Source organism: Macaca nemestrina, chromosome 17, assembly GCF_043159975.1.
Source record: "Macaca nemestrina isolate mMacNem1 chromosome 17, mMacNem.hap1, whole genome shotgun sequence".
Taxonomy (NCBI): Eukaryota; Metazoa; Chordata; class Mammalia; order Primates; family Cercopithecidae; genus Macaca; species Macaca nemestrina.
Genome location: NC_092141.1, coordinates 20,108,782 through 20,130,497, shown reverse-complemented (window position 1 = coordinate 20,130,497; position 21,716 = coordinate 20,108,782). Strand labels below are relative to the sequence as shown.

The 21,716-nt window shown below is 42.6% G+C and overlaps 1 protein-coding gene across 1 annotated transcript in view; it reads right to left on the bottom strand.

Annotated features, from left to right (window-relative positions):
- Positions 1 to 14,970, bottom strand: part of LOC105493330 (sperm antigen with calponin homology and coiled-coil domains 1) — a 316,001-nt gene extending 301,031 nt beyond the window's left edge. The window contains exon 1 of the mRNA XM_011760890.2: positions 14,436 to 14,970. The gene's annotated coding sequence lies outside the window, so the exon portion shown is untranslated. The remainder of the gene's footprint in view (positions 1 to 14,435) is intronic.
- Positions 14,971 to 21,716: the final 6,746 nt, after the last annotated feature.

The window sequence follows — 21,716 nt, the reverse complement described above, 5'->3', positions numbered from 1 at the left end:
CTGTCTTATTTATCTTTGTATCTCCAGTGCCTAATCTGTCTCTCAAAAAAAGGAAATCAATTGAGAGAAACTGAAAATTCCAATTGAAATGCAAGAATGGAGAATTATGGAACTAGAGGGAAGAGAAAAATTTATTCCACTTAGAGTAAACAAGAATGGATTCACAAAGGACATGATGAATGAAAAGTTATAGAAATAATGGGCAAAGATTTGCCAGAGAAATTAAAAAGTGGTAAAGTCAGCCATGCTGTACAATCTGAAGGCACAATGCATGAAAGTGTTTCAAGAAATGACAAGATTTAAAGTCAAATTCTAAGTGCTTTTCCAGAATCTCTCAAGACGATTATATAGCTACCCCATTTTATTAAACTAATAAAACGGAAACTTATTAAACTTTCTCATTGTATTAAACTAACATATGCCCTGATAGCAAATGATTCTGGAATTCCTAGAGTAAAATCTACTTGGTCAAAGTTTATTGCTCTTTTAATATTCTGCTGACCTCCTTTTGCTATTTTATTTAGGATATCTGTATACATATCACATGTAAATTTGGTCTATAATTTACATTTTGGGGCTTATACTGTTCTCTTTTTATTCATTTTTTGAAGATTTCTAAACCCCAGTATCCATATACTGCTCTTTATCAGGGTTATTTTAACTTTGTAAAATTAGCTGAGATGCTTTCCATGTTCTTGCTTATTTTCTGACACATCTGAATAGCATAGGAGTTATCACCATCAACCTTGGATTATTTAAGCATTCACAATTCCATGTGTGGATTTTTTATTCAGTCTCTGTCTTGTCATTCCTGCTGTCAGCACAGAACCCAATCTCAACTTTCCAGCTACATTGAGCTAAACTCTCACCTCATAGGATTTGCAGATGAAGTTCAAAAGGACCTTTGCCTTTTCCTGCCTCGCCCTCTTCCCCTTTCATTTAGACATCACCTTCTTCTAGAAAGTCTTACCTGACATGTTCTGCTCCCAATCTCTGCTGCCCAATTCTGTGCTCTCCCGTGTCCTGGCCTGCCATCCTCTTTAGTAACTGCCTGCTCCCTCATCTGTCTCCCCACCCAGACATTAAGCTGAATAGACTGGATTTGTGTCTTGTCCATCACTATAATCTCAGCACCTAGTACCTAGTAGGTACTTACCATGTATTCATTAGCAGAATGTTATGTATAACCTTGCACCCTAAAAACAAGAGAAGGAAGACAAAATTAAGTCTAAGACTATGGTTTAGAACATGGATCAGCAAACTACAGTCTGCAGTCCAAATCCAGACCAAATGAAGAGACCATATTCATTTACATATCGCCTATGGCAGCTTTCACACTACAGGAGCAGAGCTGAGTAGTTCCAAGGGAACGAACAGCCCTGCAAAGCCTAAAATATTTACTCTATAGCTCTTCACAGAAAAAGTTTTCAGATCCCTCGTTTAGAACTCTTGCTCACATGCAATTTCACTAACCTTTTTTTTGTTTGTTTTTTGTTTTTTGTTTTTTTGGCAAAAAGGAATGAGCTGATCCAGAAAAGGTTGAAAAGAATGAATAATTACTGCTGAAAGAGGGTGCATACAGTCCATCAGTATTCTATTGCCATGCTAACACCCATCCAATAGTGTCATGAGACGCAGCAGCCACTACTGTGTTCTCAACGTCGAGTCCATCCACCCCATAACCATATCCAAGCAATCTTGGGAACATCATCACCATGCTTGTTTATCCTCAAGGTATTGCCTCACATACAGCAGCAGCTGGTCATAAAGTCAAATGACACTAGTGACCAGGAGGTCAAGAGAATGAGTGAGGACAGGTGGGTAGGCAGCCCAGGCCCTAGCAACAGCAGGAACTCATCCCTCAGTCACCCTAGCCAGGACTGAAATACCTTTAACTTTTTCAAGAGAGACTAGGAATCTGGATTTTTATGTGAAATATCTTGATACTAGATGTTGTCAACAGACATGTCAAAAGGTAAAACTAGAGAAGTTCATGAGGCAGATTGACTATTCAGGTTATAGAATTAAGGATTTTTATCCAACACAGGTACCAACCAAAAAGCTGACGTGTAACATGTCAGGAGAAACTACATGCACCATCAAAACATCAACAAGGGGCTAATGTCTAAAACAGTCTAATTCCAGTTGAAACATGGGGAAAGGACATGAACAGGCAACTTATGTCAATGGAAACTCAAAAAGATAGCAAGCATATATAAAGGCAATCTCAAGTTCATTAGTAATCAAAGAGATGCAAATAAAAAGAGGGAAACTGCTGCCAGGCACCGTGGCTCACGCCTGTAATCTCAGCACTTTGGGAGGCCAAGGCAGGCGGATCACAAGGTCAGAAGATCGAGACCATCCTGGCTAACACAGTGAAACCCCGTCTCTATTAAAAATACAAAAAATTAGCCGGGCGTGGTGGCGGGTGCCTGTAGTTCTAGCAACTCAGGAAGCTGAGGCAGGAGAATGGCGTTAACCCAAGAGGCAGAGCTTGCAGTGAGCCGAGATCACGCCACTGCATTCTAGCCTGGGCGTCAGAGCGAGACTCTGTCTCAAAAAATAATAAATAAATAAATAAATATAATAAATAAATAAATAAATAAATAAATAAATAGAGGGAGACTGCTAAAGTCTAGAAAGCTGAATGATACCAAGTGCATGCGAAGATCGGGGCCTTGGGAATCCTTGTGTGCTGCGGGGGAAGGTAGTGGTACAGCCACCCTTGAGAGCAATCTGGCAGTACTTGGTCATATTAAGTACAGGCACACACCACGACCAGGCAGTCCTATTCCTGGGTCTAAATCCCAAAGGATCCTCACACAAGTCCATAAGGAAATATGTACTAGAGGTTCATTCAGCATTACTGCGAGTGGGAATCAACCTGGGTGTCCATCTCCAGGAGACGAGATGGGCAAAATGTGGTGGACACTAAGACCAGAGTCACCAAGTAACAGGGATGGATGGTGAGTGACAATGCTAAGATACAGAAAAAAGGCTAGAACATGACACCATTCATGTAAATTAAAAACATATGCACACAGGCCGGGCGTGGTGGCCCACACCTGTAATCCCAGCACTTTGGGAGGCCAAGGCGGGTGGATCATGAGGTCAGGAGTTCAAGACCAGCCTGACCAATATGGTGAAACCCCGTTTCTACTAAAAATACAAAAATTAGCTGGGTGTGGTGGCAGGTGCCTGTAATCTTAGCTACTCGGGAGGCTGAGGCAGGAGAATCGCTTGAACCTGGGCAGCAGAGGTTGCAGTGAGCCAAGGTCACGCCACTGTACTCAAGCCTGGGTGACAGAGTGAGACTCTGTCTTAAAAAATATATATATATATATATATATATATATATATATATATATATATATGCACACAAAACAGTATACACATGACCCCTGAATAGCACAGGTTTGAACTGTCTGTGTCCAATTATATGTGAATTTTCTTACACTTCTGTTACCCCTGAGACAGCAAGACCAACCCCTCTTCTTCTTCCTCCCCCTCAGCCTACTCAACATAAAGATGACAAGGATGAAGACCTTTATGATAATCCAATTCCAAGGAACTAATGAAAAGTACATTTTCTCTTCCTGATGATTTTCTTAATAAGATTTTTCTTATCTCTAGCTTACATTATTGTAAGAATATGGTATATAATACACATCACACACAAAATAAATGTTAATTGGCTGTTTATGCTATGGATAAGGCTTCCAGTCAAAGTAGGCTGTCAGTAGTTAAGTTTTGGGAGAGTCAAAGTTTATACACAGATTTTCAACTGTGCAGGGAGCCAGTTCCCCTAACCCCCTCATTGTTCACGGGTCAACTATATATACACAAAAGCATTATATGAACCTCATTAGAATAGTCGTCTATGGGGAGAAGAGAATGAGAGTGGGATAAAATGGAATGAGTAAAATGAACCAACAAATGCATGAACAAGCAAAACAACAGAGGGCCTTGCATGGGCCAGTGATGATAAAGGGCTAAGAATGAGAATATAATTAATTCAATTTCTCACACCTAAGGTCTAAAACCAAGGAAAGGGAGGGCTGGGCACAGTGGCTCACGCCTGTAATCCCAGCACTTTGGGAGGCCGAGGCAGGCAGATCACGAGGTTAGGAGTTCAAGACCAGCCTGGTCAACACAGTGAAACCCAGTCTCTACAAAAAATACAAAAATTACCCAGGTGTGGTGACACATGCCTGTAGTCCCAGCTACTCGGGAAGCTGAGGCAGGAGAATTGCTTGAACCCGGGAGGCGGAGGTTGTAGGGAGCCAAGATCACACCATAGCACTCCAGCCTGGGTGATAGAGTGTGACTCCGTCTCAAAAAAAAAAAAAAAAAAGTTAAAGGGAGGAAACTAGATACAGGCTGACTAGATACAGCCTTTAGAAAAGATGATTTGACAATCTAAGCCCACACTCAGGTTGAATGAAATTGAAAAGCCTTTCAAACTAAAACATTTAATTACACCATCTGCTGCAGACAGAACTCAGACAACTCAAGCAGGTAATGTCAGCTTGGTGTTTTATATCACCACCCTCAACACCCTCAACACAGAATAAAAATCAGCTGCATGTGAAGCAGTGACTAGAATGAAGAAGAGGCTGCTTCCTACTTCCTTCTAGCGGTTCTTTCCAAAAACATTAATAAGCACCAACTCTATGCATGTCGCCCTGCAGGGAGGCATGGGGTATATAACTATGACTTACTGTTCATTCCTCAAGGAATTCCCAATCTTGTGGAAGATTATACATAATGAGACAACAAAAACTATCCAATAAAACTGCAGAAGAGAAGCTAGTGATGAACGGCCCTGTGAGCAGAGCCGATGGCAGTTTGGGGAAGAGAGACCAACACCGACTGTGGTGATCAGGGTGGCTCTGTGGGAAAGCTAGAAGGGAAGTGACAGATCTCTGTGCTGGATGATGGGCCACTACCATTTGTAAGTGGCTAATTAAAGACCAGTTAAGAGAAAAAGAATTTTGAATGGTTGACTAGTCCCTCTGTGCTCTGTCACTGACACCCTCTCAAGGCTGCTGAGCATGTGCCATGCTATGGCTTTATCCAATATCAGGAAATGTTCTCCACTGACAGTTCCACCTGAACACAAATGTGTTCTTTCTTCAGAGAGGGTGAAAAATTCATGACCATCTGGCTGGGAGAAGTGATTTCTAGGTACAGCGTCCATCCTTTTCTGAGGAACACAAGAGGAAAATATTGCAGAAAAGAGTTAACATAGCAGGCCTAAGACTGCTTTTTTGAAAGAAAGAAGGAGAGAGAGAGAGAGAGAAAGAAAGGGTCTTGCTATGAAAGAAAGAAAGAAAGAAAGAAAGAAAGAAAGAAAGAAAGAAAGAAAGAAAGAAAGAAAGAAAGAAAGAAAGAGAGAGAAAGAGAGAGAGAAAGAAAGAAAGAAAGAAAGAAAGAAAAAGAAAGAAAAAGAAAGAAAGAAAGAAAGAAAGAAAGAGAAAGAGAGAAAGAGAGAAAGAGAGAAAGAAAAGAAAAGGAAGGAAGGAAGGGAAGGGAAGGGAAGGGAAAGGAAAGGAAGGAAGGGAGAGGAAAGGAAGCAAGGGAAAGGAAAGGAAAGGAAGGAGGGAAGGAGGGAAGGAAGGAGGGAGGGAGGGAGGAAGGGAAAGGAAAGGAAAGGAAAGGAAAGGAAGGAGGGATAGAAGGAAGAAAGGAAGGAAGGAAGGGTCTTGCTGTGTTGGCCAGGCTGGTCTCAAATTCCTGGCTTCAAGAGATCCTCCTACCTTGGCCTCCCACAGTGTTGGGATTATAGACATGAGCCATTGTGCCTAGCCCAAGACTGTTATTCTTAAAAAGTCTCATAAAAAGCATGGTTAACCTTTGGCTGGCATCCAGGAACTTAGATTTCAGAAGGGTTCCCACCATCCAAGCTGGAAAGAGGGACTCACTGTGCCTAAGTTATTGTGTGGTTTATGCTGAACTCCTGCTTTTCTTCAGGGAGCGTGGAATGTGGTATGTGCTGGGCAGAGGGGGCTGGCATGACCAGCCCTCCAAAAAAATCCTGGGTGTTGGGTCTCTAGTGAGTTTCCCTGGTAGACAGCATTTCACATGCGTTGTCACAGCTCCTTCCTGGGGGAGTTAGGCACATCCTGTGTGACTGCACTGGGAGAGGATGCTTGGGAGCTTGTGCCTGGCTTCCTTTGGACTTGACCCCATGCACCTTTCCCTTGCCTTTCCCTTTGCTGATTGTGCTTTGTATCCTTTCACTGTAATAAATTACAGCCATGCGTATACCACATGCTGAGTCTTCCAAGTGAACCACCAGATCTGAGCGTGTTCCTGGGGGCCCCCAACACAGAAATAAATTATAAAAGAAAGGACTGAGCATGGTGGCCCATGCCGGTGCTTTGGGAGGCCGAGGCAGGAGGACCACGTAAGCCCAAAAGTTCAAAGTTACAGTGAGCTATGATTGTGCCAGTGCACTCCAGCCTGGGAGACACAGCAAGACCCTGTCTCCAAAATAATAAACTAAACACATACTTCTGCCTTCCAAGTGTCTTAAAATTCAATGGAATGGTAGAAATATTTTTAAAACACTAAATCAAAAGAAACCTGGAAAACAAGAGTGAGTGCCAATGGCCAACTAAAATGTCTAGGAAATTTCTGAAAAGTAAAAAGTACTCAGAACCAGATTACCTCAGCAAACCACAGCCCAATACAAGCTTGGGAGGATGCTGTCATGCAGAGGGAAATGGTAACAGGTTTCTGGGAACAGGCTTCTAACAGCAGATAGAATGAAGAGCAGAGATGGACTCTGACAAGGTGATTAACTGGGGAACTGTAGTCAGAATGGCCAGGACTGTTGGACCCTTCCCCTCAACACACCCTCTCATATGGAATACACACGCCACTCAGCAGCATACCACAGCTCTTCCACAATCACAAGAGGCAGGCTACGGCTAGTAAGACAGATGGAAAAACAGGAATTCTCAAACTTCGAAGATGAACACATAAAGAATCACCAAGTTTTTATTCAATATCATGAAGCAGGGACACGGAATCAACAGCAGAACACATACCCAAGTGAAGATAATGACTAGAGCACACAGAATAAATTATTAGATATTCTTGGGAAGATCTGAGGGGACATTTTATCTACGAAGAGCAAGCAGTTGGTATGTGACGATCTCTACGATACACCGTGAAATAAAAATACAGGGCGAAGGGCAGAGAGAGGATAATGCTACTCTTTGTGCAGAAAAGGAGAAATGGAGAATCTGATTCATATTTGCTTGTATTTGCATGAAGAAACTTTGGAAGCTACATAAGAAACTAATAACAACGGTTACCTGCTTGTAAGGCAAGAGAAGTAAGAGGATAGGAATAGTAGGGACACCTTTCATTTATGCCTTTTTAATACAGTCTGGTTTTGAACACTGATTATCTTACCTATTTCCTTTTTTTTTTTTTTTTTTTTTTTTTTTTTGAGATGGAATTTCTGTCGCCCAGGTTGGAGTGCAGTGGCACAATCTCGGCTCACTGCAAGCTCCGCCTCCTGGGTTCACACCATTCTCCTGCCTCAGCCTCCTGAGTAGCTGGGACTACAGGCGCCCACCACTAAGTCTGGCTACTTTTTTTTGTATTTTTTTCAGTAGAGATGGAGTTTCACCGCATTAGCCAGGATGGTCTCAATCTCCTGACCTCGTGATCCGCCCACCTCAGCCTCCCAAAGTGCTGGGATTACAGACATGAGCCACCATGCCTGGCTTATCTTACCTATTTCAAAAGTTAAATTTTAAAAAGTAGAGACCCAGAAACTTAAAAATATAATAATCAATATTTTAAAACACTCAAGAGATGGGCTAAAGAGTTGACTGAACAAATCTAAATATTAGATTGGTGACCTGCAAAATCAGCCCAAGGAACATACCAGAATATGGCCTATAAAGATAAAGAGACAGAGCATTTCAGCTGGGCACAGTGGCATGGCAGGGGAATCACCTGAGTCCAAGAGTTCCAGGTCACAGTGAGCTGCACCATTACACTCCAGGCCTGGGCAACAGAGCAATACCCTGTCTCAAAAAAAATTTAAATTAAAAAAGACAGAACATTTGAGAGAAAAAGAAATGATTATTTCAGGAAACATGAAAGATAAATCAAGATATTCTAATTCCCAAGTAAGAATAATTCCAGAAGCAGAAAATAGAATGGAGACAAGGAAACACTCAAAACTTCTCCAGCACCACAGAAATGTGTATTAATCTTTAGAATGAAAGGGACTACCAAATGCTGATCAGGAAGAACAAAAAATACCACTCTTAAGCCGGTGTGGTGCCCAGGCACGTGGCTCACGCCTGTAATCCCAACACTCTGGGAGGCCAAGGCAGGCAGATCACCTGAGGTCAGGAGTTTGAGATCAGTCTGGCCAACATGGTGAAACCCCGTCTCTACTAAAAATACAAACCTTAGCTGAGTGTGGTGGCACACACCTGTAATCCCAGCTACTTGGGAGGCTGAGGCAGGAGAATTGCTTGAATCCAGAAGGTGGAGGTTGTAGTGAGCTGAGATCATGCCACACTCCAGCCTGAGTGACAGAGCGAGACTCCATCTCAAAAAAAAAAAATCCACTCCTAGACAAATAGTAAATTTTAGAACACCAAGGAGAAAGAAAAAAAATTGTAAAGCTTCAGAGAAAATAAACAGATTAACTACAAAGAAACAAGAGTCAGATTGCATGTACTTCTTCCTAGATACCAGCAGATAACAAAGCAATATCTTCAAAATTCAGGAGGTTTTAACATAGAATCCTATACCCAGTCAAGAATATTCACATGGAAAAGCAAAATAAAAAACATTTTTTAAACATGCAAGGGTTCAGAAAGTTTACCACTCACAGAATCCCTGAAAACAAAACAAAATAATCACTTAAGGACTCATTAAGCAAAACAAATGAGATAAAAGCACCAATGATGTACAAATAAACAGAAAAATTTGCAATTTACCTAAATAACTGTTAATGCATAATGTATGAAAACCCAAAAATTTAATATGGGACAGAAATAAAATCGTAAGATTCTTTTTTGCTTTACTCATGGAGAGTTCACATAAACAGATTATCTTTTAACAGCAAGAGAAAAAAATGTTTAGATATGTGTGAAAAACTAAGGGTACCAAAACAGTGCCAATTCATTTATCATCAGGAAAATCCAAATTAAAACCACAATATCCACCAGAATAACTAAAAGGGAAAAGACAGAAATTACCAAGAGTTGGCAAGAATGTGGAGCAACCACATATATTTCTGGGGTAAATAAGTTGGTGCAACTACTACTGGAAATTATTTGCTAGTATCTACTAAAACTGAGCATATGCACAGACTACGACCAAGCAGTTCCACTCCCAGATACACACTCAACAGAAATGCATATACTCACTCAACAAAAGACATGTACTAGAGTGTTCATGCACTTACTATTCATAATAGTCAAAAACTGCAACCAACCAACTGCTGATCAAAGTCAAATGTATATCTACATTAGGGATACATACAATGGCATATACACAGCAATGAGAATGAAATGAACCAGCCGGGCACAGTGGCTCATGCCTGTAATCTCAGCACTTTGGGAGGCTAAGGAGGACAGATCACTCTAGGTCAGAAATTTGAGACTAGCCTGGCCAACATGGTTAAACTCCGTCTCCACTAAAAATACAAAAATTAGCCAGGCATAGTGGTTGTAGGCCTGTAATCCCAGCTACTCAGGAAGCTAAGATGGGAGAATTGTTTGAACCTAAAAGCCGGAGGTCGCAGTAAGCCGAGTTCGAACCACTGCACTCCAGCCTGGGCAATAGAGTGAGACTCTGTCTCAAAAAAAGAAATCAAAAACACAAAAGAAGATGGCAGGAATAAACCGCAAAATATCAGTAATCAAAATAAATACAAATGGGCTAAAGCCACCTATTAAAAGACAAAGATTTCACACCCATAAGGATAGCCACTATCAAAAAAAGAGAGAGAATAACAGATGTTAGCAAGGATGTATAGAAACTGGAATTCTCATGCATTGCTGGTGAGAATATAAAATGGTTCAGCCTCTGTGGAAAACAGTATGCTGGGTCATCAAAAACTTAAAAATAGAAGTACTACTTGATCCAACAATTCTACTTCTGGGTATATACTCAAATAATTAAAAGCAGGGTCTTGAAGAGACATTTGTACACCCATGATCATGGCAGCATTATTCATAATAGCTATGATGTGGAACCAACACAAATATCCATTGACAAATATATAAATAAGCAAAATGCGGTGTGTACATTCAATAGAATATTAATTAGCAATAAAAATGAAGAAAATTCTGACACATGCTACAACATGAATGAACCTTGAGGACATTATGTTAAACGAAATAAGTCAGTAATAAAAAGACAAATACTATATGAGGTACTATATTAGATACTCATGCAAGGTACCTAAAATAGGCAAATTCATAGAGACAAAAAGCAGAATGGTGGTTGCCAGGGGCTGGGGTAATGGATACAGAGCTTCAATTTTGTAAGATGAAAAAATTCTGGAGATTAGTTGCACAACAATGTACACACACTTAACAATGGTGAACAGTATACTTAAAAGTGATAAATGGTAAAAAATAATAATAATAAATAAATTTTATGTTATTTTACCACAATATTTATTAAAAGACAAAGATTAAGTAATTAAACAAAATCCAACTATAAGCTAATGGTAAGAGTAATAATTAAAGAAGACACAGAAAATCGAAAATAAGTGAATAGAAAAAGATATTCCATATAAATGCTAACAAAAAGCAAGTATAGCAATATAAAGAGAATGAACAGCAAAAATAATAAGATGACTCATCTATTCCCAAAAGGTACAATTCCCCAAGAAGATATAAGAATTGTGAACCTTGGCCGGGCGCGGTGGCTCACGCCTGTAATCCCAGCACTTTGGGAGGCCGAGGCGGGCGAATCACGAGGTCAGGAGATCACGACCATCCTGGCTAACATGGTGAAACCCCATCTCTACTAAAAAATACAAAAAAGTAGCCGGCGGGCGCCTGTAGTCCCAGCTACTCGGGAGGCTGAGGCAGGAGAATGGCGGGAACCCAGGAGGCAGAGCTTGCAGTGAGCTGAGATCCGGCCACTGCACTCCAGCCTGGGCGACAGAGCGAGACTCCGCCTCAAAAAAAAAAAAAAAAAAAAAAAAAAAAAAAGAATTGTGAACCTTTAAGCATATAAGACAGCTTCAAAAATACATTTAAAGAAAGAAATATATATTAAACATAGAAATAGAACAAAAACCCCTACAAGAATCATAATGGGAGTCTTCAAAACAACTCTCCGAATCAACAGGTCAAACAGAGAAAAAAAATAAGTTAAGGATGCAGAAAACCTGAATTATAATCAATAAACTTGAGATTAATATAGAACTGTATACCCAATATACTAAGAGTTCAGGGAACAGTCGTGACTGACAGTGGACGGCAAATTAATTTATTTGTAATCTTTGTTTTTCTTTCAGCACTGTGGCAGAATAGAGATCCCAAAACCTTCCAGCTACAAAACATCTTTTTTAAATGCTAGAAAAAAATATAAAAATAACTCTGAAATCAATAGAAGAAACATGGTGAAACCAAAATTCTCAACACAGGGAGAATAAAGGCATTTTCAGATATTACAAAAACACAGAATTGATCATCACTGTAGTAATTTCTAAAGAATGTACTTGAGGGAGAAGGAAAATGTTCCAAAGAAAATCATCTGTGATACAAGAAGGAATGCAAAGTGAAGAAATGGTAAACAGGTAGATAAAGCTAAAAAATGTTGACCCAGAAAATAACAAAAACAATAGCAATAATGTCTCGTTGGAAGGCTTAAAGTAAAAATACAACTAAGGCCAAATGTGAGGTAAGTGGAATGAAAGAATTAGAAGTCCTTGCCTTGCTCACAGGACTGATTAAATAAATGAGCCAAGTTTTCCATCCAAACAGCTAAAACTTGAACAAAATAAGCTCAAAATAAGTAGAAAGATAAAAAACAGAAATTCATGACATAGAAAAATAAAAAATCAATAGAATTAATCAATAAATCCTGGTTAATAAAAGCTGGTTCTTTGAAATGATTAATAAAATAATCATTAAGCAAGTCTGATCAATAAAAAAGAGAAAAGGTACCAAAAAAAGTACTGTATCAGAAAGAGAACATACAGGTACATACAGATATGTAACAGTCTGTTTTCTTACACAGAATACTATATACAACATTAGGCTAGCATATATTAAAATTCAATAATGTTAACGATTTTCTAGGAAAATAGAAAATATTAAATTTACTTTGAAGAAACAGAAAAACTGAGAAAAATGAATGATCGTGAAAAAAATGAAAAGGTAATTAAATACTGATATTAACTTCCTAAAAAAACACCAGCAGCAGCCCAGGCAGTCTGTAGTCAAGTTCTGCCAAACTTGAGGGAACAGATAATTCTTCTATTCCAGAGCATAGAAAATGATGGTAAGTTTCCCAATTTAATCAGAGAGAACAGCCTAATCCTAATTATGAACACAGATAAAAATGGGGTACACTATGCCAATCTCAGATACCAAAATCCTAAATAAGATGCTAGCTTATTGATGTGAACAATCCAAAAGTGCATTTTAAATTAGCCCAGGGTTTGAGAGAGAGAAAATCTAGCAACGTGACCGCTTACGTTAACAATTTTAAGACGAAAATCTACATGATCAATGCATGCTACACAAAAGCATTTGGGCAAAAAAAAAAAAAAAAAAAAAACCCACCCCTGACTTTTTAAACTCTTAGTAATTAGGCATAAACGGAAATGTACTTAATGTGATAGAATACACTCGGTGAAGATACAGAGGGAATGCGTCCTAAAACCAGGCCCGAGACAAAGATTCCTATTTAACCTTAATAGTCAACGCTGCAGCGAGAGTAATCTCTGGAAGACAAGACAAACATGAGAGACGTCTGTTGTTCAACAGACAAGAAGATCACCTACTTGGAAGAGGCAAACGAATCAACTGAAAAACTATTAAAACTGAGACAGGGTTTAGTATGGAGGCTCAGCTTCAGCTGTAGTTTGGGCTACCAAATTCAACTCGCTTGCTTGGAGAGTTAATCCTGCAAAGCTAATTTCTGTTGAGGTATTAGGATTGGCAAGCCTTGCTCCTCCCTCCTCCCTCGTCCCCCATCTTCAACACTGAAATAACACGGTGTTTGAAACTGGATTAAAACTGCAACAGGGTTTAGTATGCAGGCTCAGCTTCAGCTGTAGTTTGGGCTACCAAATTCAACTCGCTTGCTTGGAGAGTTAATCCTGCAAAGCTAATTTCTGTTGAGGTATTAGGATTGACAAGCCTTTGCTCCTCCCTCCTCCCCCGTCTTCAACACTGAAATAACACGGTGTTTGAAACTGGATAACAGAATCTTCCAAAAACAAAAATTGCCCTGAAGGGCTGACTTGTGCCCCTACGCAAAAAAAACACTTTATCTGCTGCCTGCAGCTCCTACGGTTGCTGGTGGATAAGCCTGTCAACCAGCTCGGCGTAATTCTTCCTGCAGAGGGCAAGGAAGAGCACCTTCACAGGAAGATTTTTTTCCGAACTGTATGCCGCTTATTACATAAACTTACGTGCTGGCAAATGGTGCTCCAGCAAAATAAGATATTCAGAGTCAAACTTCCTTAGAAAAAAAAAAAAAAAGCACGCACATAACACTAATTTCCTTGCACGGACATTGGGGAAGGAGGTCGTTACTGCCGCGCGCCCGCAGGTCCGCACCACTGGGAAACCCACGGGCACCGCGCGCTCCCCCGGGTCCGCCAGGTGCACTACACCGGGCGCCCCACCTGACCCGGGATGCGCAGCCCTAGACCTTCCCCGGTCACCCAGGCCAGGAAGGGGTGGGAGAGCGGTGGACGCCGAGGGCCAAGGGCTTCTCGGTCCTCTGCACCACGCAGCACCCCCAAGGCAGCACCAGGGAGGGTGCGGGAGGCTCCCGAGACCCAGGAGCCGGGGCCGGGCGTGCCCGCGCACCTGTCCCACCGCCGCAAGGGCTGGGGTCGCCTCCAGGGCCGCAGCTGTCGGGAGCCACTTGGCCCTCAGTCCCGGGTCCCTGCGACAACCCTCGGGCCCGGAGGGGAGGCGGCGGCCACCTGCCGCGGCCACCTGCAGCACCGGTCCCACTGCTCCGAGCCGAGCAGGACAGGGCAGGACGTCCCTCCTGGGCTGAGGACAGGGACACGCGCCGAGGGGACCGGGGCCCCCGCGGCGAAGACGCAGCGCGCCTTCCCAGAAAGGCAGTCCCGTGCCTCCGCGACGGACTGCCGGACCCCCGCGCTCGCCCACCCACCCCTGCAGACCGCGCAGCTGAGGCGCAAAGAGCCGGCCGGCGGGCGGGCTGGCGGCGCGGCTCCTACTCACCGGCCCCGCTGGCTCAGCGCCGCCGCAGCCCGCAGCCGCCGCGGCTCCCGGCGCTCACTGATGCTCAGGAGAGGGACCCGCGCTCCGCCGGCGCCTCCCGCCAGCGCCGCCAGGGGGCGAGCGCGACCGCGCGGGGCTCGCTGGGAGATGTAGTCCCCGAACCTCCGCCTGTGCTGTCCTCCTTCAGCCAGCGGCCGGGGGCCCCTCTCTACCGGCGCTCCCTGTCTCATCTCCCTATCTGCTCATCCTCTGTTTGCAGATAATCTATGTTGGGGCGCCCCAGGCCAGATCTGGGCCCCATTTCCGCACTCGAGACCGGCGGTTTTCTAAGGGTGGTGCCCGGACCAGCAGCTTCAGTCTCATCTGCGAACTCGAGAAAATGCAGGTTCTCCGTCCCACCGAGGCTATTCGGTTTTTCCTGCACTAAAACTATGAAGGTGGGGCCCAGCAGTCCGCATTCTTGCAAGCCCTTCAAGTGATTCTGAGGCGTCCTCCAGTTTGAGAGCTATGCTCACGGCCTCCCCTGCGCCCCTCCCGTCATGCCTGTGGCGCTAGCCGCACACGGACACCGCATTCTGCCGGGCCCGCCCCCCCGCGCCGCTGCACCCTCACCGCCCAGTGCCTCCTCCAGGATGCCGTGGAGGCGCCTGGAACTCGGGAAGGTGAATATCCCACTCAGTATCTTCCCTACCCTCACGCTGAGGCACATGGCCAGGGGTTGGAAAGAGTCACTGTGTTTCTTGACATGGAAGTGGCCTAAGACCTTAGTGAAAGCTTCAGGAGTGGAATGACAGGACCTTCGGTCATATTTGAGGGCGTGAGGATCAAAGGAGGAGGATGGAAAGGATCCAGGGAAAACAACCAACACCGGCAAGTCGCGGTGCCCAGGTAGAGGGGCGAGCCCAGACTAGTGGTTCTCGACCAGGGCCCATGTTGCCCTTCCTCGCCGCCCCGCGAACATTTGGGGAGGTCTGGAGACATTGTTGGTTGTTATAATGCGGGAGATGCTACTGTTACCTAAGCGGGTAGACACGAGGGTGCTCCTCAACATCCTACCTGAAGGACAAGACTGTCCCACAAGGAAGAATGATCCGGCCCCAAATAAGAAGCCCTTGGCTGGTCAGCAACAACCCTTTTGTTCTGAGAAGACAGGAGGAAAGAATAAAAGAAGAGGGGTGAAGCTTTGGTTTGGTAGAGGAAACTTGAAGACATTTTCACTGGAAAGGAAGAGAGGAAGAGAAGGAAGATATCTGTAAGGACGAGCAAACCGAGTGACAGCGGATTTCCTCATACTGAAGTAATGAGTCCTAGTTATAACAAATTCCTAATAAAAAATCCAGTTTATCCCTGCAATAAACTTGTCATATTTTTTAAAATACACTGCTTGATTCTGTTTGCTAATATTTTATTTATAAGCTTTGCATTGATATTCAAAAATGAGATGGGCAATAATTTTCTTTTGGAATGTCTAATGTTGTTTGGTTTCAGAATCAATGTTATGCTCACATCATAAAAAATTTGGGACCGAGGCAGGAGGAGCGCTTGAAGCCAAAAGTTCAAGACCAGTCTAGGAAACAAAGTGAGACCCCATCTCTACAAAAAAAGAAAAAAAGAAAAAAAATTGGACTCATTTGCTTTTTCCTTTTACTCTGAAGAATTTAAGGAGCATTAAAATCATCTATTCTTTGAGGTTTGATCACTTCTCAGTTGAAAATGTCCCTCCCAGCCTGATACTTTCTTTGGGGAGAGTAAATCTTTTAAGGCTAGAAATGTTTCCTTTGTGGCAGTTTTATCATTTACATTTTTAAAATTCTTCTAGAGTTAATTTTGATAAAGCATGTATTTCTTAAAACAAATTATCCTTTTTTTCCAGATTTTCAAGTGTATGTGCATAAAGTTGAGGAAAGTAGTCTTTTGTGAACCTTTTAACTTCTCCCAAATATCCTTTGTGTGTTTTTGCTTTCTTTATTTTGTTAACTTTTACAATTATATTTTTTTCAAAGAACCAGCTCTTACGTTTATGTTTTTAGTTATACTGGAGCTTTTTTCTTCTTCTTTTTAAAATATTTTTTCTCCTTTGCTTTTTCTTTTTTTCCTCTCTTTTTAGCCTAACTGGAAGCCCACCTACTATTTTTGTTGTTGTTGTTCCCTGTTAAAAGAAAAACTTAAGACACAGTTTGAGCATAGAATGATTTGATTCCTAAATCTGGTAGCTGCCCTGAGCAGAATAGGTTAAAAGTGACTCTAGCACTGTCATGTGGTCAGAGAGGATTTATGGAATGATTAAGAGCGACTCCAGCACTGCCACGTCGTCAGGGAGGATTTATGGACAGAAAAAAAGAAAGTACGTACAGAAAATGGAAGTGAGGTGCAGAAACAGCCAGATGGGTTACAGCTCAGCTTTTGCCTTATTTGAACAGGGTTTGAACAGTTGATGCCTGTGATTGGCTGAAACTTGGTGATTGACAGAAGAGTAGGTTACAGTCTGTTTGCAAGTTTATTTACAGTTCACTCTGTATGGAGGAACCTATAGGCTGAACTTAAAATATGTATGAAGGCAGCTTTAGGCTAAACTTAATATTTCTAATTATTAATTTCTGTTTTTGTGTTTATTCCTTTTTTCAGCGTATTTCACGATATTCCTTTCTTTCAGGGTATTTTTTTTTTCTAACTTCTTGAATTTTTTGGTAAATGTAAGTATTTAAGGCTGAATTCTAAATTAAAAAATTAGCTGGGCATTGCAGTGCACACCTGTAATCCCAGCCACTCAGGGCTGAGGCGGGAGGATCGCTTGAGTACAGGAGATTGTGGCTGCAGGGAACCGAGATCCTGCCAGTGCACTCTAGCCAGGACAACAGAGGGAAGCCCTGTCTCAAAAAAAAAGCAAGAGGTGGGGGCTAACTTAGCATTTAGATGTAGATTAGATATGTACTGCTTAAGATATAGCTTGTAATTTCTGACGTAAAGCATTTTCACTATTTTTATTTTACAGATATTCTAAAATGTTGGTTTTGTCTTAATATAGTTTTTTTGTTTTTTTTTTTTTTGAGATGGAGTCTCGCTGTGTCTCCCAGGCTGGAGTGCAGAGGCGTGATCTCGGCTCACTGCAAGCTCCGCCTCCCGGGTTCACGCCATTCTCCTGCCTCAGCCTCCCAAGTAGCTGGGACTACAGGCGCCGCCACCACGCCCGGCTAGTTTTTTGTATTTTTAGTAGAGACGGGGTTTCACTGTGTTAGCCAGGATGGTCTCGATCTCCTGACCTCGTGATCCACCCGCCTCCGCCTCCCAAAGTGCTGGGATTACAGGCTTGAGCCACCGCGCCCGGCCGTCTTAATGTAGTTTTAAAATTTGAAGTGGAAGTATGAGAGTTTTATGTATTTATTTATTTATTTTATTTTATTTTATTTTATTTTATTTTATTTTATTTTTTCCCCCAAGACGGAGTCTTGCTTTGTCACCCAGGCTGGAGTATGGTGGCGGCTCAGTCTCGGCTCACTGCAACCTCCGCCTCCCAGGTTCAAGCGATTCTCCTGCCTCAGCCTCCTGAGTAGCTGGGATTACAGGCACGTGCCACCACACCCGGCTGATTTTTGTACTCTTAGTAGAGATGGGGTTTCACCACATTGGCCAGGCTGATCTCAAACTCCTAACCTCGTTATCTGCCCATCTCAGCCTCCCAAGATGCTGGGATTACAGGTATGAGACACTGCACCTGGCCCAAAGTTTTAAAATATCCAGGTGGTAGAGGCTTTTGTTATTAATTTTTAGTTTTATTTCGTTGTGATCAGAGATCAGTGTTTTCTGTACCGTACCTTTTTTTTTTTTTCCCCCAAGAGATAGGGTCTTGCTCTGTTACCCAGGCTGAGGTGCAGTGGCACAATTATAGCTAATTGCAGCCTCAACCTCCTGGGCCCAAGTGATTCTCCTGCCTCAGCCTTCCAAGCAGCTGGGACTACAGGTGTGAATCACCATGTATGGCTAATTTTTTTTATTTTTGTAAATTTTTTGTAGAGATGGTATCTCACTATGTAACCCAGGCTGGTCTTCAACTTCTGACCTCAAGTGATCCTCCCAATGTGGCCTCCCAAAGCACTGGCATTACACGCATGAGCCACTGTGCCTAGCCTGTAAACACCTTTTACTTTCGAAATACTTGAGTTTTCTTTGAGGCATAAAATAGGGTCAATTTTTGCGAATGTTTGATGTGCACTCAAGGGTAATGTGTACTCTTTGTTTTCAACATACAGATTTTGATATGTATCAATGAGATATAATTTGTCAATTATATTATTTATGTCTTCTGTGACCTTAGACATATTTTGATCTAACATAATCCATAATCTGAAGAAGGTAAATTAGAATCTTTTGTTACTATTGTGTTTTTATTTCTCTGCTTTATAAATAGTACCATGTTACTTGTGCATAAATATTTCTCTGCTTTATAAATAGTACCATGTTACTTGTGCATAAATATTCATTCGTCTTATATTCTTGGGAATTGTCCCATTTCATCACAAAATGACCTTTGTCTCATTTAATGTATTCAAACTTTGCCCTGAATTTAACTTTGTCTGATATTGTGACAACCCTGCTGAATTTTGTTTGCTACCCCAATAAACCTTTGCTGTTTTCATCTTTTCTGAACCCTTTATTTTAGGTAAATCCCTTGAATTAGAGCACTAAGTTTTGCTTTGTGATTAAATCTGAAAATCTTTATCTTGCCATAGAAGAGTTGAGCCCTATTCATGTGACGGCTATATTATGCTGTTTCATACCCCTTTAGGTCCTTTTTTCACTCTTTCATTGCATATTTTGTGTTTATTGTGTTTTGTGTTTCCTCTGATAATTTGGAAGGTTTATATTTTTATTCAAGGAGTTGCCTTTATAATCATACTCTGCAATACGCATAGTCCTCAGTTTCTTCAGACTGTCTGTTAACTACCTATTCTGAATAAAGATGACATTGTACTTTCCCTCTTTTTTCTTTACCCCATTCTTCTCCTCACCTAATGTAAATGATTTTATCCTTCTTTAGTATTTGCTTTTTTCATTAACTACATTTATAAATATTTATTGGCCGGGCGCGGTGGCTCAAGCCTGTAATCCCAGCACTTTGGGAGGCCGAGACGGGCGGATCACGAGGTCAGGAGATCGAGACCATCCTGGTTAACATGGTGAGGCCGGGCGCGGTGGCTCAAGCCTGTAATCCCAGCACTTTGGGAGGCCGAGGTGGGTGGATCACGAGGTCAGGAGATCGAGACCATCCTGGTTAACATGGTGAAACCCCGTCTCTACTAAAAAAAAAAAAATACAAAAAACTAGCCGGGCGAGGTGGCGGACGCCTGTAGTCCCAGCTACTCGGGAGGCTGAGGCAGGAGAATGGCGTGAACCCGGGAGGCGGAGCTTGCAGTGAGCTGAGATCCGGCCACTGCACTCCAGCCTGGGTGACAGCGCTAGACTCCGTCTCAAAAAAAAAAAAAAAAAAAAAAAAAACATGGTGAAACCCCGTCTCTACTAAAAAAAAAATACAAAAAACTAGCCGGGCGAGGTGGCGGACGCCTGTAGTCCCAGCTACTCGGGAGGCTGAGGCAGGAGAATGGCGTGAACCCGGGAGGCGGAGCTTGCAGTGAGCTGAGATCCGGCCACGGCACTCCAGCCTGGGTGACAGCGCGAGACTCCGTCTCAAAGAAAATAAATAAATAAATAAATAAATAAATATTTATCACTTGATTTTTAAATCAGCTTTGAATGAGATATTTGGATTCCTAGATATAAAAGATGTTAACTATACCATTTCCGGCCGGGCGCGGTGGCTCAAGCCTGTAATCCCAGCACTTTGGGAGGCCGAGGCGGGCGGATCACAAGGTCAGGAGATCGAGACCACAGTGAAACCCCGTCTCTACTAAAAATACAAAAAATTAGCCGGGCGCGGTGGCGGGCGCCTGTAGTCCTAGCTACTCAGGAGGCTGAGGCAGGAGAATGGCGTGAACCCAGGAGGCGGAGCTTGCAGTGAGCCGAGATCGCGCCACTGCACTCCAGCCTGGGCAACAGCGTGAGACTCCGTCTCAAAAAAAAAAAAAAAAACTATACCATTTCCACGTTAGTGGGTTCATAAAATCATACATTCTGCTGTGTAACCATAATCCCACGTTTGTTTTAGTTCTACTCCTACAGTTAAACAGATTCAGAATTACTATTAACAGTTATTTTGCCATAGTTTTTTCCCCAACCCATTTTGTGGTAAGTTATGATCCTGCTTTAGTTTCTTCAAGAATAATTTATAGAGCAGAGTGTCGTGGCTCACGCTTGTAATCCCAGCACTTTGGGAGACAAGTGGTAGAAGGATTGCTTGAAGCCAACAGTTCAAGACCACCCTGAGCAACATAGCAAGTCCTCATCTCTACAAAAAATTTTAAAATTTAGCCAGATGTACTGGCATGTGTCTATAGTCCCAGCTACTCAGGAGGCTGAGGCAGGAGGATTGCTAGAGCCCAGAAGTTTGAGGCTGCATTGAGCTCTGATTGTGCCACTGCACTCCAGTCTGGGCAACAAAGTGAGACCCTCTCTCTTTAAAATAATAATAATAATTTATGAAAATTATATTACCTGAGTTTTTCATGTTTAAAAATATTTGTTGCCTTTATCCTGTAAAAGTTTGAGTATACATTTCTTGGGTAATACTTTATTTCTTGAAGAATGTAAGTATTGTCTTCTAAAATTGAGTGTTGTTGTAATGAAATCAGAAGTCAACCTGATTTCTCCTTAGAAGTGAAGTAATTGCTGGGCGCGGTGGCTCACGCCCGTAATCCCAGCACTTTGGGAGGCCGAGGTGGGCGGATCACGAGGTCAGGAGATCGAGACCATCCTGGCAAACACGGTGAAACCCTGTCTCTACTAAAAGTACAAAAAATTAGCCGGCCATGGTGGCGGGCGTCTGTAGTCCCAGCTACTCGGGAGACTGAGGCAGGAGAACGGCGCGAACGCGGGAGGCGGAGCTTGAAGTGAGCCAAGATTGCGCCAACTGCCCTCCAGCCTGGGCAATACAGTGAGCCTCCGTCTCAAAAAAAAAAAAAAGAAGTGAAGTAATTGCCGACCGGGGGCGGTGGCTGACGCCTGTAACCCAACACTTTGGAGGCTGAGGCAGGAGAATGGCGTGAACCCCGGGAGGAGGAGCTTGCGGTTGCAGTGAGCCATCGCACCACTGCACTCCAGCCTGGGAGACGGAGCGAGACTCCGTCTCAAACAAACAAACAAACAAAGAAGTGAAGTAATTGCCATGCT